This window comes from Manihot esculenta, chromosome 16 (genome assembly GCF_001659605.2).
Source record: "Manihot esculenta cultivar AM560-2 chromosome 16, M.esculenta_v8, whole genome shotgun sequence".
Classification (NCBI taxonomy): Eukaryota; Viridiplantae; Streptophyta; class Magnoliopsida; order Malpighiales; family Euphorbiaceae; genus Manihot; species Manihot esculenta.
In genome coordinates, this window is record NC_035176.2 from 22,903,278 (window position 1) to 22,917,710 (window position 14,433).

Here is a 14,433-nt window from a genome sequence, read left to right on the forward strand (position 1 = left end):
ACTTACTTAAAACTTGTTTAACTTTGAAAGATTAGAAGAAAAACCATAAAAAAAATCCAAGGAGATCAAGAACTCACCTAGGCCAGAAAGAGAGAAGAACCTTCTCCATTTTCTAGACTTGGTGCCCTTTATAGATGAACAACCGCCTCAGCTTCGGCAGCCGAAACTGCATGCAAAACCAAGCAACGTTCGGCGGCCGAACTTGAACTTCGGAGGCCGAAACCCTGCAATGTTCGGCGGCCGAACTTGCCCTTCGGCGGCCGAACCTGCACTTGTGCCCTTTGGTCTTTTCTCTTCAAAACTCAAGTCCTTTTCCATTCTAAACCTTTAAAATACTTAAAACATTTAAGAAAACCTTTCTCTTACCCTTCTAGCTACCTCTGACATCCTTGAATTCCACCGGACGGTAGAAATTCTGATGCCTGATCTAGTCGGGTATTACAATATGCATGAACTGGTTGGTCATACTCATAATGTGTAGGACATTGGGAAGTTAGGTGTCCCACATATCCACAGATCATACATGGTTGAGATTGCTGAAGTTGTCGAGCCTGTAGAGCTAAGACATGTCTTTCCACAATAGAGGTTATGTCAGGAATTTGAGAAGTGAGATTATATGTACTTACCTCTTCCATGATTCAGAGATGTTCGGTCATCGGTGCAAAGTTCGGAGGCTGGAGTGAAGGACTTTCGGCGGCCGAATGTTGGGATGGTTCGGCGGCCGAAGGTTGGGCAGAATGTTCTTCAGGCGCAGAGGCTTGCTTTCCTAGCCTTCTGAGGGTGCGTTCAATTTCTGGATCAAAGGGTAGAGTGTCTCTACTTTCAGATCTGGTCATGAAAGAAAAATAAACAAACAAGTAAAATCAATTCCCCGGCAACGGCGCCAATTTTTGACAGGAGCGGTTGTCGAAGCCGGTCAAAAATAACCTTCTTGGTTACCTACAATTTACAACTGCAGATAGTGGTGAAGGATCGTATCCACAGATAATTGTTTACCTATTTATTTATCTCAATCAAGACCAATAGAACTAATTGAAAGCACAAGTGAAAGCAAGTAATCAAAAAGAAATAGAAACAAGTGCAAGGAAAGTAAAAAAAGGGGGTTTTGAGATTGATTTGTCTAACAACTATTGAAAACAATTAAAACAGCAAGTAATCAAAATAAAACAAGAAATCAATATGAGAAAAGTCTAGTTGAAGATATGGATCCACTTTGGTTGTTTGGGTTGATCATTAAAACATTGTTATCTTGATTGATTCAATAGGTTGGTTAGGGTGGTGGAAGACGCTTCTCACCACCATGTCTTTCCTTATGAACAAACTGATTAGGGAACGTCCTCTAACCAATTACTAATCAACAAATTGCCAAGGAACGTCCTTGGGCCATAGGCATCAAAACAATTGCCAATTGCGTGAAGAACAAGAAAGATCCAAACCCTAGCTACTCAAACGCATGAGATGTTGCTAGATCATACAATTTCTTGGGTTTTTACACCAAGTGTTCTATGGACAGAATATTTCCAGCAATTACGGACTAACAAATATCCTAATCCAACAATTAATTAACTTTGCAATCAAGAATCAAGTGGCCAATTTGATTAAAACAACAAAGCAATCTTGGAATTAAAGCACAATTGCATGAATATTGAATAAACCAAAATCAAACACTTTATGTTCACATCTCACAACCTTTTAAACAACCTTAGTTTCAACCAAACTTCAACTAGAATAAAGGGTTTCAGCCACTCATGGCTGAACCAAAACAGAAAATAAAAGAAAAGAAGAAGAAAAGATGAAGAACTAGATGAAGAGAGAGCCTAGGAGAGGCTGCCGAATTTCCTTGAGAAGAGGTGGAACCAAATCTGCCTTTCTTGTCTTCTTGAAGCCTTTATATAAATCTTGAGAGGCTGCCTAGGGTTTCATGGAAGTCCAGGAGACTTTTAGAGGCTGTCCAAAGTGTCCTTGGTGTTGCATGTGCCTTGTTTGTGCATGAGTGAAGGCAAAAACGAATCACATGTGATGGAAGGCAAGTGGGGGCTCTTTGGTCTTTTCAATTGCTGCCCAAGGTCTTCAAGATGTTGCCCAAAGAGTTAAGAGGCTGCCCATGCACTAATAAGGAAGGTGGAGCCTTCTTTTGAATTTTGAATGTGCATGATACTAAGTGGGAAACATGTGATCTTTGGATTTGGCTTCCTTAATAAGCTTGATCTTGAAATCCAATATTTGAATGTGAATCTTGAAGATTTGGATCTCAAAATACTTCCCTTGTTTGGCTCCTCAAATATGGCAACTTGAGATATGGCTTCTTGAATAAGGAAAGTGTGCATTGGAGTGCATTTTCGGCTGCCTAAAGTGAGTTTCGGAGGCTGGACTTTCGGCTCTGGACATAAGGTTCGGCGGCCGAAGGTGCCGCCGAAGGTGGTCGACTTTCATCTCTGGAGTCCTCTTTCGGCCGCCGAAGGTTGCCGCCGAAGGTTACTGATTTTTGGCTTCCGAAAGTTGCCTCCGAAGGTTGCTTCTCTAGTTTTGGCTTCTTTTGGCATTTTTAAGAGCATTTTCTCCAAATTGTTTCTTCACACCTAATACTTGCAAAACATGATTAAAACCACAAAATTAGGTAGAATAGGTGCAAACAAACATCAATAAGATCATGAAAATATGGGCTAAAATATGCTCTATCAGGTAATCCGATGTACCTCCCATCGAATACCCGAGATTATGAGAAAAGGGTGGGTAGTAAGGTGGCTGAACAAATCCCGAGGCCTGAGTGCCTCCTTGGGACTCTCCCATTCCCTCTTCTAACATACTGACTCCGAGACTGCCATCCCTCCTCTGATCCACATCCATCTGATCCCCCACATCCTTTTACATATCCCCTTGCACTGTTCCCCTCACTGATCTGCTTCTACCCAGATCCAAAGACCTTCTAGGGTCTCTTACTGCTCTTTCTCTACTGGACCTACTTGACATTGCCCTAGGCAATGCAGGAGGACGGGCATCAGTGCCCTCGTCCTGGGGTGGTACTCCAGTCAATCGTGCAGATCGACGAGTTCCTCTCATCCTGTTTACTGAAAAACAGCGCACGTCACATAAACAGTAGCATCAAATGGTTCATGTGGAAGCACATGAACCCACATCACATACATCACATACATAGCATATCATTAATGCACATGCATAAAATCATGGCATTTCACATCATCATGCAAGACAGGACTCTACATCCTATCCTAGTGGACATGATCTTCCTATAGTGATTGACCTTCTAGAACATCTATGAGCCCGACACTCTAGGTCCGACCATATGAACCTAGGGCTCTGATACCAATCTGTAACGACCCGAAAATCCGAATTGCTACTGGCGCTAGGATCCAGGTCGGCATAAGGCCGCCGGGACCCGTAGCAAGCCTAACATTCATCCTGTAAACCTGTTTAATCCCATACATGATCAACACATACATAATAATTTTGAACTTTTCCTTACATTCTTTCATTCTTTCATTCATTCACCAAACTCAACCTGTGCATGCACTATACATAAACATAGTCATAAACATTAACTCCTCTTTGGAGTCTCATCATTGCCCCAATGGGGTGACATAACATGTATTGAGTTTGGTTTACAATAATCATCCTTAAACATTAAGATCATGTACTAGAAAGGGATTACATAACACTATGGTCAAACACAACTCTAAACCTTCATAAGCATTATTACATGACATTCTATATCATACTTTTACATGACTGTTCTCAACATAACATAACAACATTTATCATGTCCACACTAGCTATTACATGACCATGACTTCCTTACACTTGCTAACCTCCTGGTCTATCCTGTACCTGCAAACCTAGGGGTTAAGGGAGAGGGGTGAGCTACTAGAGCCCAGTGAGCAGAATAATAAAACATAGCATTTAAAACATATGATATCATGGAATGCATCACAGCACCAACATTTCACATCAAGGATGAACTTGTCACCACTTAGCCCTCTATACAGTCTAATTATGCCAGGGGCATAGTGCAGGCACACCTGGACTTCCATAGCATAACATACATATTCAGTCATGCCGGGGGCGTAGTGCAGGCTCACCCGGACTTCCATAATCTGTCATGTCATACCATATAAGGGCTAATGGATCATTCAACATTCATCCACATCAACAACATAATGTGCAATACGACATATTCGTGAATTCTAATGCAAGCACCCTAATATATCTCATGGCATTCATGATGCGTGAGTCATGCTAAAACATTCATTATTTACTTTGAAAACATAGAGAGTTATTCCACTCACCTCTGGCTAGCTCTGACAAGACTCGAAAGCAGCTATCTCACTACTGGGGTCCTCGGTTCCTCGGGTCCGAACCTACACAGGTGGACTCAAATGAGGGACCAAACATCTATGAACATAACTCTAAAATACTCCCCAAAAACCCCCCTAAAACACTTCAAAACATCCATAGAAAACATGCAAAGGAAGGCTGAACAGGGCACTTTCGGCGGCAGGTTCGGCGGCACCTTCGGCGGCCGAAAGTGCCCTCCAGAGACGAAAGTCCATTTTCGGGGGCAGGCTTCGGCAGCCGAAAGGCTTGCCTCACAGACAGGTTCGGCGGCCGAAAGTCCTTCGGCTGCCGAACCTGGTTTCTGCCAAAAGGGCAGAAACTCGGCTCAAACATGCTCCCATGCCTCCCAAACTTCCAACATGCATTAATCCTATTCTACAACATGCATACTCAAGCATACAAGCTCCTAGGGGCTTTAAACCATCAAGAACCCCAACTACAACACATCAAACAACCCACATTGCTCATAAACATACATAAACCCATAAACATAACAAAAACCTAACATGCATTTCTACCCCATAGATCATCATGAAACTTGTTTAAAACATACTATAAGCTCAAGATCGGCTCTTACCTCTTGAAGATCGAGAGAGAGACGACCTAAACTTGGAGAACCAAGGAAAAGAGCTCCTGAGTCTTCCAACCCTCAAAACTTGCTTCAATGCTCAAAATCTTCAAAACAAAGTGAAAACTCATGAAAATCATGAAAGATTTGACGAAAAGGACTCAAAATCGACGAGGGATGGCGGAGAACTCACCTTGGCCGAAAATGGGGAGAAAAGCTCGCCCATTCGGACAAGGAGACCCTTTTATAGGTGGCTGGCCAGGCCACTTTCGGGGGCCTAACGTGCCTCCGCATGCATGCCATGTTCGGCGGCCGAACTTGAGGTTCGGCGGCCAAACCTGGACTTCCCTCACTTATGCCTTCGGGGACCTAAAGCACTCTCGAAGTGCATGCATTTTCGGCGGCCGAACTTGAGGTTCGGCAGCCGAACCTGAGTCTTCTTCTCAAGACCATTTTCATTCAAAACTTAATTTCTTTCTTGCTTAAAACCATAAAATACATTAAAACATTTTATGAAAACATGGTTTTACCCTTCTAGAGGTTTCCGACAACCGAGATTCCACCGGACGATAGGAATTCCGACACCGGAGTCTAGCCGGGTATTACACATAGTATTTAAAACATATGATAACATGGAATGCATCACAGCACAAACAAATCACATCAAGGATGAACTTGTCACCAGTTAGCCCTCTATACTGTCTAAACATGCCAGGGGCGTAGAGCAGGCACGCCTGGACTTCCATAGCATAACATACATATCCAATCATGCCGGGGGCATAGTGCAGGCCACACCCGAACTTTCTCTTACATTGTGCCAGGGGCGTAGAGCAGGCACGCCTGGACTTCCATATCATATCATCATATCATAACATATGAGGGCTAATGGATCATTCAACATTCATCCACATCAACAACATAATATGCAATGCAACATATTCATGGATTCTAATGCAAGCACCCTAATATATCTCATGGTATTCATGATGCGTGAATCATGCTAAAACTTTCCTTATTTGCTTAAAACATAAAGAGTTATTCCACTCACCTCTGGCTAGCTCCAACAGACACCGAAGCAGCTGACTCACTGCTGGGGGCCTCGGTTCCTCGGGTCCGAACCTACACAGGTGGACTCAAATGAGGGACCAAACATACATAAACATGACTCTAAAATACTCCCCAAAAACCCCCTAAAACACCTTAAAACAATCATAGAAATCATGCAAAGGAGGGCTGAACAGGGCACTTTCGGCGGCAGGTTCGGCTGCCGAAAGGCCCTCAAGAGCCGAAAGTCATGCACCTTCGGCAGCACTTTCGGCGGCCGAAGGTCCTCTCCAGAGATGAAACTCATGCATGTTCGGCGGCACCTTCGGCGGCCGAAAGTCCCTTCTAGAGCCGAAAGTCCACTTTCGAGGGCAGAGTTCGGCAACCAAAAGTTGGCCTCCACAGGCAGGTTCGGCGGCCGAAAATCCCTTCGGCTGCCGAACCTGAGTTCTCCCAAAGGCAGAACTCAGCCTCAACTCATGCACAAATGCCTCCCAAACTTCACAACTCAACCAAAAACATGCATAAACACATACAATAGCTCCTAGGGGTTTCAAACTATCCTAAACCCCAACTACAACACATCAAACACACATAAACAACCCACATTGGACAATAACTCAACATAAACCTAGCATGCATTTCTACCCCATAAATCTTCATGAAACTCGCTTAAAACATATAATGAGCTAAAGATCGACTCTTACCTTTTAAAGATCTAGAGAAAGTGTGACCTAACTTGGAGATTTGGGAAAGATGGGTTCCTGAGGTCTCCAAGCTTCACAACTTCGATCTAAGCTCGAAATCTTCAAAAACCAAGTTAAAATCCAAAAGAAATCATGAAAACTCGAAGGAAGAAGCTCAAAATCAACAGGCGAAGAGCTCACCTTGGCCGAAAATGGGGAGAAAAGCTCGCCCATTCGGACATGGGGACCCCTTTATAGGTGGCTGGCCAGGCCACTTTCGGGGGCCTAATGTGCCTCCGCTTGCATGCCATGTTCGGCGGCCGAACATAAGGTTCGGCAGCCAAACCTGGACTTCCCTCACTTATGCCTTCGGGGGCCTAAAGCACTCCCGAAGCGCATGCACGTTCGGCGGCCGAACCTGAATCTTCCTCCAAGGCTATTTTCATTAAAAACTCAATTCCCTTTTTACTTAAAATCATAAAATACATTAAATCATTTCATAAAAACATTATTTTACCCTTCTAGAAGTTTCCGACATCCGAGATTCCACCGGACGGTAGGAATTCTGATACCGGAGTCTAGCCGGGTATTACATTCTTCCCCCCTTAAGAACATTCGTCCCCGAATGTTCACCAACAAACATGGCAAAGCATAAAACATAAACATTCAAAACATATATCATTAACATACCTAGAAAACACATAACGCTTACCTTAGAAGAGATGAGGATATTGCTGGAGCATGGACTCCCGTGTCTCCCAGGTACACTCTTCGATGTTGTGGTGATTCCAAAGGACTTTTACCATCAGGATTTCCTTGTTCCTTAGCTTCCTGATCTGGGTGTCTATGATCTGCACTGGCTGCTCAACATAGGTGAGATCTTCTTGGATCTCCACATCAAGCTCACTAAGAACCTTGCTCGGATCTGACACGAACTTTCTTAACATGGAAACATGGAAAACCGGATGGATTCTCTCCATTGAAGTAGGTAAATCCAGCTTATACGATACATTCCCGACCTTTTGCAAGATTTCAAAGGGTCCAATGTATCGTGGAGCTAGCTTACCTTTCTTCCCGAACCGAATCACCCCTTTCATTGGAGACACTTTGAGCAATACCAAATCCCCCTCCTGAAATTCTACTTGCCTTCTGCGGACATCTGCATAACTCTTTGGCCTGCTTGCAGCAGTCTTGATCCTTTCTCTGATTATGGGCACCACTCTGCTGGTGATCTCTACAAGCTCAGGCCCTGCTAAGGCCTTTTCTCCAACTTCCTCCCAACAGACAGGCGATCTGCATTTCCTTCCATACAAATCTTCATATGGAGCCATCCCTATGCTAGCATGATGGCTGTTATTGTAGGCAAACTCCACCAGAGGTAGATGCTGCCTCCAAGAACCGCCAAAATCCAGCACACACATTATGAGCATATCCTCTATTGTCTGGATGGTCCTCTCTGACTATCCGTCCGTCTGTGGATGGAAAGCAGTGCTAAAATCCAACCTGGTACCCATAGCGTTCTGCAGACTCCGCTAAAACCTGGAGGTGAACTGGGGCCCTCTATCAGACACTATTGAAACAGGAACCCTATGCAACCTGACAACCTCATCAACATACACTTGCGCCAACTTGTCCACAGAGTAGTTGCTCCTGACAAGAATGAAGTGAGCAGATTTGGTTAGTCTGTCCACTATCACCCATATGGAGTCTAATCTGTTGGACACTGCCGGTAACCCCACCACGAAGTCCATAGCTATGTTTTCCCATTTCTACTCTGGAATAGGTAGTGGGTTAAACATTCCAGCCAGCTTCTGATGTTCCAGCTTCACCCTCTAACATATTTCGCAGGCTGATACAAACTGTGCCACTTCTCTCTTCATAGCTGGTCACCAATACACTCTCTTCAGATCTTGATACATTTTGGTGGCTCCAGGGTGAACACTGTATCTGGCATTATGAGCCTCTCTCATAATGTCTCCCTTTAGCCCTACGTCATCTGGTACACATAATCTGCTCCCATAGCGGAGGATCCCCTTGTTGTCAAATCTGAACTCTTCGTTCTTGCCTGACTGAACAGTCCTGGCAATCTTTACTAACTCTGGGTCCTCATGCTGTTTCTGAGCCACCTGCTCCAGAAACACGGTGCCACTCTCATATGGGCTATCAAAGCACCTGTACCAGACAACTCCAACTGTAGACCTTCATCGATGAGCTCGAAGAACTCCCTCACTACTGGCCTCCTCTCTGTTGAAATATGGGACAAACTGCCAAGTGATTTCCAGCTTAAGGCGTCTACCACAACATTCGCCTTACCCGGATGGTACTGGATCTTGCAATCATAGTCACTGAGCAGTTCTACCCATCTTCTCTGCCTCAAATTCAGCTCTCTCTGACTCAAGATGTACTGCAGGCTCTTATGATCTGTAAAGATCTCACATTTTACCCCATAAAGGTAATGCCTCCACATCTTGAGTCCAAAGATTACTGCTGCCATCTCTAGGTCATGTGTAGGGTAATTCAACTCGTGCTTCTTTAGCTGCCTAGAAGCATAAGCAATCACCCTTTCATTCTGCATTAGCACACAACTCAGTCCCACACGAGACGCATCACAATACACTAAGAAGTCTTCATTACTAGATGGCAGAGCTAACACTGGTGCTGAAGTCAACCTCTTCTTTAGCTCCTCAAAGCTCTCCTCACACTGGTCGGTCCACACAAACCTCTGATTCTTCTTAGTCAGTCTGGTCATGGGAGCTGCAATTTTTGAGAAGTCCTGAACGAACCTCCTGTAGTAACCTGCTAAACCCAAGAAGCTCTTGATCTCTGTCACTGTAGTGGGTCTAGGCCAGTTAGCTACAACTTCCACTTTCTTGGGGTCTACCTCGATTCCATTTTCTGTCACAACGTGCCCCAAGAATGAAATGCTCCTCAGCCAGAACTCACACTTGGAGAACTTGGCATACAAGCCGTGTTCCCTCAAGGTCTGCAAAACCAACCTCAGATGATGGGCATGCTCCTCTACATTCCTGGAATACACTAAGATATCATCTATGAAGACAATTTTATGAAAACCATTTTCATTCAAAACTTAATTTCTTTCTTGCTTAAAACCATAAAATACATTAAAACATTTTATGAAAACATGGTTTTACCCTTCTAGAGGTTTCCGACAACCGAGATTCCACCGGACGGTAGGAATTCCGACACCGGAGTCTAGCCGGGTATTACACATAGTATTTAAAACATATGATAACATGGAATGCATCACAGCACAAACAAATCACATCAAGGATGAACTTGTCACCAGTTAGCCCTCTATACTGTCTAAACATGCCAGGGGCGTAGAGCAGGCACGCCTGGACTTCCATAGCATAACATACATATCCAATCATGCCGGGGGCATAGTGCAGGCCACACCCGAACTTTCTCTTACATTGTGCCAGGGGCGTAGAGCAGGCACGCCTGGACTTCCATATCATATCATCATATCATAACATATGAGGGCTAATGGATCATTCAATATTCATCCACATCAACAACATAATATGCAATGCAACATATTCGTGGATTCTAATGCAAGCACCCTAATATATCTCATGGTATTCATGATGCGTGAATCATGCTAAAACTTTCCTTATTTGCTTAAAACATAAAGAGTTATTCCACTCACCTCTGGCTAGCTCCGACAGACACTGAAGTAGCTGACTCACTGCTGGGGGCCTCGGTTCCTCGGGTCCGAACCTACACAGGTGGACTCAAATGAGGGACCAAACATACATAAACATGACTCTAAAATACTCCCCAAAAACCCCCTAAAACACCTTAAAACAATCATAGAAATCATGCAAAGGAGGGCTGAATAGGGCACTTTCGGCGGCAGGTTCGACTGCCGAAAGGCCCTCCAGAGCCGAAAGTCATGCACCTTCGGCGGCACTTTCGGCGGCCGAAGGTCCCCTTCAGAGACAAAACTCATGCATGTTCGGCGGCACCTTCGGCCGCCGAAAGTCCCTTCCAGAGCTGAAAGTCCACTTTCGGGGGCAGGGTTCGGCAGCCAAAAGTTGGCCTCCATAGGCAGGTTCGGCGGCCGAAAGTCCCTTTGGCTGCCGAACCTGAGTTCTCCCAAAGGCAGAACTCAGCCTCAACTCATGCACAAATGCCTCCCAAACTTCACAACTCAACCAAAAACATGCATAAACACATACAATAGCTCCTAGGGGTTTCAAACTATCCTAAACTCCAACTACAACACATCAAACACACATAAACAACCCACATTGCACAATAACTCAACATAAACCTAGCATGCATTTCTACCCCATAAATCTTCATGAAACTCGCTTAAAACATATAATGAGCTAAAGATCGACTCTTACCTTTTGAAGATCTAGAGAAAGTGTGACCTAACTTGGAGATTTGGGAAAGATGGGTTCCTGAGGTCTCCAAGCTTCACAACTTCGATCTAAACTCGAAATCTTCAAAAACCAAGTTAAAATCCATAAGAAATCATGAAAACTCGAAGGAAGAAGCTCAAAATCAACAGGGGACGGCGAAGAGCTCACCTTGGCCGAAAATGGGGAGAAAAGCTCGCCCATTCGGACATGGGGACCCCTTTATAGGTGGCTGGCCAGGCCACTTTCGGGGGCCTAACGTGCCTCCGCATGCATGCCATGTTCGGCGGCCGAACATAAGGTTTGGCAGTTGAACCTGGACTTTCCTCACTTATGCCTTCGGGGGCCTAAAGCACTCCCGAAGCGCATGCACGTTCGGCGGCCGAACCTGAATCTTCCTCTAAGGCTATTTTCATTAAAAACTCAATTCCCTTTTTACTTAAAATCATAAAATACATTAAATCAAAAGGGTAAAAACATGATTTTACCCTTCTAGAAGTTTCCGACATCCGAGATTCCACCGGACGGTAGGAATTCCGATACCGGAGTCTAGCCGGGTATTACAGAAAGGACGAGTCTCAATGAAGAACGAAGGACTACAGTGTCTGTGTAATACCCGGCTAGACTCCGGTATCGAAATTCCTACCGTCCGGTGGAATCTCGATTGTCGGAAACCTCTAAAAGGGTAAAACCAGGTTTTCATAAAATATTTTAATGTATTTTAAGGTTTTAAGTAAGAAAGAAAATGAGTTTTGAATGAAAAAGACCATGGAGGCATTTCCAGGTTCGGCCGCCGAACCTCAAGTTCGGCCGCCGAACGTGGGATAGTTTAGGGGGGCACGTTAGGCTTTCGAATATGGCTTTCTTTCGGCCGCCGAACCTCATGTTCGGCCGCCGATCATGCATGCGTTTTGGAATCGCCTTCGGCTTCCGAAGGTGGCCTGTCTAGCCACCTATAAAAGGACCTATGGCCGAAAATGGGCGAGCTTTGTCCCCTATTTTCGGCCAACGGTGAGTCCATGCTCTCCCATGGTTGGTTTTGGTGATTTTCCTCAAATCTTTCAAGTTTTAACAAGTGGTTGCTTGGTTTTTGAAGATTTGTGAGCTTAGAACAAGTTTTTGGAGTTTGGAGGCCCAAGGAGCTAGATCACTCCCACCTCTGAGTTGGATCGCCTCTCCTCTCGATCTTCAAGAGGTAAGAGTAGATCCTCACTGTAACGACCCGGAAACCGGACCGCTACCGGCGCTAGGATCCAGATCGGCTTAAGGCCGCCGGACCCGTAGCAAGCCAAACATTCATCCTGTAACCTGTTTAATCCCATACATGATCAACAATTACATAAAAATTTAAAACTTTCTCACTTAATCATTCATTCATTCATTATTTCATTCTTTCATTCATTAAACATTTAAGATCATGCACTAGAAAGGGATTAACAACATACTATGGTCAAGCACAACTCTAAACTTCCATAAACATCAATACATTACATTTATATACTATACTTTTACATTACATCAAATTCATGTCCACATCTAGCTATTACATAAAACATGACTCTACTCTTGCTGACCTCCTGGTCTACCCTGTACCTGCAAATCTGGGGGTTAAGGGAGAGGGGTGAGCTATAAAGCCCAGTGAGCAGAATAAATAAACATTCAATTTAAATTTCATGCTTTCATAAAATGCAACACATCACAAACAAATCACATCAAGGATGGTATTGTCACCAATAGTCCTCTACATTCCAAGGTGTCGGGACGTAGAATGGGTCAACCGGACTTTCTTTTAAACATAACATATCATAACATTCCAATGTGCCGGGACGTAGAATGGGTCAACCGGTCTTTCTCTTACATAGTGTCGGGACGTAGAATGGGTCAACCGGACTTTCATACCATACCATACCGTATCATATTACATCGTATCATATTGAGGACTAAGGATCATCCAACATCCATCCACATCATCATCAAATTATGCAATGCAACATATTCGTGAATTCTAATGTAAACAATCCTAGAACCCCCTAAAACACCATGAAACAATCACATAAATCATGCAAAAGAAGGCTGAACAGGGCACTTTCGGCGGCAGGTTCGGCGGCCAAAAGTCCCTCCAGAGCCGAAAGTCATGCACCTTCGGCGGCACTTTCGGCGGCCGAAACTCCCTTCTAGAGCCAAAAGTCCACTTTCGGGGGCAGGGTTCGGCAGCCAAAAGTTGGCCTCCACAGGCAGGTTCGGCGGCCGAAAGTCCCTTTGGCTGCCGAACCTGAGTTCTTCCAAAGGCAGAACTCAGCCTCCACACATGCACATTTGCCTCCCAAACCATTCAAAACAATCACAACACTTCTACAACATGCATACACACACACACATAAGCTCTTAGGGGCTTCAAACCATCTTAAACCCCAATTACAACACATCAAACATACATATTCAACATACATTGCTTAAAAACTCAACATAAAAACCCATAAACTCAAAATAACCTAAACATGCATTTCTACCCCATCAAACTTCATAAAACTCGTTTAAAACATAAAAAGAAGTATGGATCTACTCTTACCTCTTGAAGATCGAGAGGAGAGACGATCTAACTCGGAGATGGGGGAGATCTCACTCATTGGGTCTCCAAGTTCCAAAACTTGCTCTTTTGTTCAAATATCTTCAAAACAAAGGTAAAAACTCGTAAAAATCATGAAAACTCGAAGGAAGAAGCTCAAAAACAACAAGAGACGGCGGAGAGCTCACCTTGGCCGAAAATGGGAAGAAAAGCTCGCCCGTTTCGGACAAGGGACCCCTTTATAGGTGGCTGGCCAGGCCACTTTCGGGGGCCTAACGTGCCTCCGCATGCATGCCATGTTCGGCGGCCGAACCTAGACTTCCCTCACTTATGCCTTCGGGGGCCTAAAGCGCTCCCAAAGCGCATGCATGTTCGGTGGCCGAGCCTGAGTCTTCCTCTCAAGGCTATTTTCATTAAAAACTTAATTTCTTTCTTACTTAAAACCATAAAATACATTAAAACATTTTATAAAAACATGACTTTACCCTTCTAGAGGTTTCTGACATCCGAGATCTCACCGGACGGTAGGAATTCCGATACCGGAGTCTAGCAGGGTATTACACTCTTTTCATGTTTTGACTAAGTTTCTTGAAGGTTCATGGGGTAAAAATGCATGTTTAAGTTATTTGTGTGTTGTTAGGGTAAATGTTGAGTTTATGAGCAATGTATGATGTTTGAGTTGCTATTTGTGTATGCATGTTGTAGAATAGCTAAAATGCATGTTGGATTGGTTTGGGAGGCAATTGTGCATCGAATGGCTGAGTTCTGCCACTTTGGAAGAACTCAGGTTTGGCAGCCGAAGGGACTTTCGGCCGCCGAACCTCCCTG